Below are 2699 nucleotides of genomic sequence, written 5' to 3'. Positions count from 1 at the left end.
CGTCGACTCCCTGGTTTTACTTACTCCAGGTTCTGTCCATGTCCTCCCCTCCTCCCTCCAGAGTGGTCGGAATGCAGCGGAGGGTCTATTTCCGTCTCCATGTCGTTCTTCAACAGACTCGTGAAGAGGTGTGACACGACAACACCTCAAGGCAAAACAACCAAAGTTCTCACACTGTGAGGCTAACGCTAATTAGCTCTTAATTATGCTGCAGCTCTTGCAGTTGAGCTCAGTGCTGCCTGGCATGTTGTGGCACAACCTGGTACTACACCAAAGGCACGCAATTTTACTTCAATCTTCCCTAAAAACCTACGACAAATGCTCCCAATAAGGTGGGGCAGAGAATGAGGGGGAACAAGGTGTTTAATTTTTTTTCCACCCTCAAACTATGACTTTCAGACCCACCAGGGGGCCACAATTCTAGAATAACGTGTTCCACAATTCTGTGCAAACTTTCTGCCTCACTACTTCTTGTCCAAACCAGAGTAGACATAATTTATCCGCTGGTCTTGTCGAGCCAACAATGGAGAATAATGTGTTGATTAAAAAGGTGTCCTGATGCCGCAGTAATCAACACGCTGAGCTTTGTACTCTGCGCTTGGGGTCAGTCTGCCATCCAGCATGCAGCCCCCCCCAACTAAGCCCACCAACAACAGCCCGTGCTAAAGCCTCTAACGGTAACAACAATGAGAGCTTTGCGGGGACACTGAGCAAAGTGCTGACTTTCCTCAACTGCTAATGCAGGTCTATTCTGTGTGGTCTATACACAGACACACACACACACACACACACACAGAGTGGTTGAGGGTGCAAAGTTGGGTATTGGATTGGACCCCCCTACCATCTTTTCTATCCCCGGTGTGAACCAAATTGAGTGCGTCGCCGGTGTGCCGGCCCCAAAGCGTCAAAGCCACCCCGGGATCGGCTCCACCTCGAGAGCCCCGAGTGCAGGCTGCTGTGTTGGTGTGCTCCAGTGGCATCCTCCTGCAGACCATGTGTGAGTGTCTCCGTGGAATATTCCGAGTCACCTGGACACCTTCCTCTGATGCAGGTTAGGATTGAAAACTTTCAGTCTGGATCGGCTATAATTCCCAGAGATTGAGATCCGCCAAAGACATCAAACTGATACTTGGGTGATGAGTTTTTAAGTACTAAATGTGGCTAATTAATATCTTCAATGGTGATTGTTTCCTATTCACCATTAACTATGTTGCCCCTTCTCTTACTACTTTGCTTGAGACTTAGTTGATTTTACTAACAAGTTGTGGCCATGACTCCAGAATAGTGTTACCTTGTAACATGATACATTGTTATGTAGTCATGTAACATTGCAAGATTCTTCTGATTTCTATCATTTCACTCAATTAGACATCCATTTTTTGGAATCGTCTTGATTGATTGTCTAGATTCTTGGTTGAACACCTCACTACATATCTGGGTGGACTTCATTCTTAGTTTATTTCTATTTGGGAAGTAAACTAGCAAGGCAACGGCAAAACTGAACAACAGCGACCCAGCAGCACCAATGGCTGAACCCCATCCAAGTCCAGATACCCCAAACTGAATAATGGAAATCCAGGCTTTGTGTTTCAAAGTCCATGTTTGCTGACAGTCATGGCAGCTGCCCCATCTCAACACAATCCTGATACCAGACCAACACAAAGCCATCCAAATGCGAATCCTTATATGGGCTTCTTGGATTCATCCTCTAGGGTTAGCTTATAAAACATCTCAACAAATTCCTAACACTACTGAGGCCATCTCCACAACATCCCATCAAAATCCAATGCCATTCCCAAAACCTCTTGGCTAAATCCTAACACTCTACAGATGCAATCTCTACAAGATCTTGACAGAATCCCAAAACCAATCCAATCCTATCCTAACCACAACAGCACCTCTGCAAATGCCAAAGGCATTCTGAAAACTTCCCAATGCCTACCTGACAAATTCCAACAACATCTTGATAACCATAGGTCCCAGCATCATCCTGACTACATTCCAATACCAGGACTGCAGTGTGATACTGGATTTGATTTGTAGCTACTGGATGAAGTCACACAATCTACCCCAAACGAATGTATTATGCTGACGGTTCAGTCCTGATATCAAATTTACACTCTCCGTTTCAGATTATGAGAATTCTGGGAACACGTCTTGTGTTTTGTCATCAATCCACCTCATCACAAGGCAGGAATTTTATGCTGGGTCTGTTTGTGTGGTTGGGCGGACTCACTGTTTAGCACACTAATAATACACACTCAGAAACACACACTAAGAATAGAGAGGGGCACACACACACACACACACACACACACACACACACACTGTTGCAGCTGCTCGAACATAGTGAGAGGAAGCTTCACCCTTTCTCCAAATCCCGTTCTTTCTATTTTTAGACCTTTGCTTTAAAAATAATCTGTAAACATCTCCCGCCGGGACCGTCATTCTGCAAGCCCATCAGAGTTTTCTCTCCACATACCTAAAGTTCCTACTTTAACGACATTGGCTCAAAAATGATACCCGCTTTTGAAATAATGCTTGTTGAGTGAGTAGCACCACATTCAATCTTCTCACAAAGCCACTTCCACCATGTCCCAACCCTTGTTATCTCTTTCTCCCTTCCGACTTTATCAGTAATGCAGTCCCCACCTCCCGCTGACCTAATATGGTGCATCTTCCTGCCTACCGGCCAATCA

Source organism: Syngnathus acus, chromosome 13 (genome assembly GCF_901709675.1).
Source record: "Syngnathus acus chromosome 13, fSynAcu1.2, whole genome shotgun sequence".
Classification (NCBI taxonomy): Eukaryota; Metazoa; Chordata; class Actinopteri; order Syngnathiformes; family Syngnathidae; genus Syngnathus; species Syngnathus acus.
The sequence above is the reverse complement of the archived record's forward strand: the minus strand, read 5'-3'. Positions refer to the sequence as shown.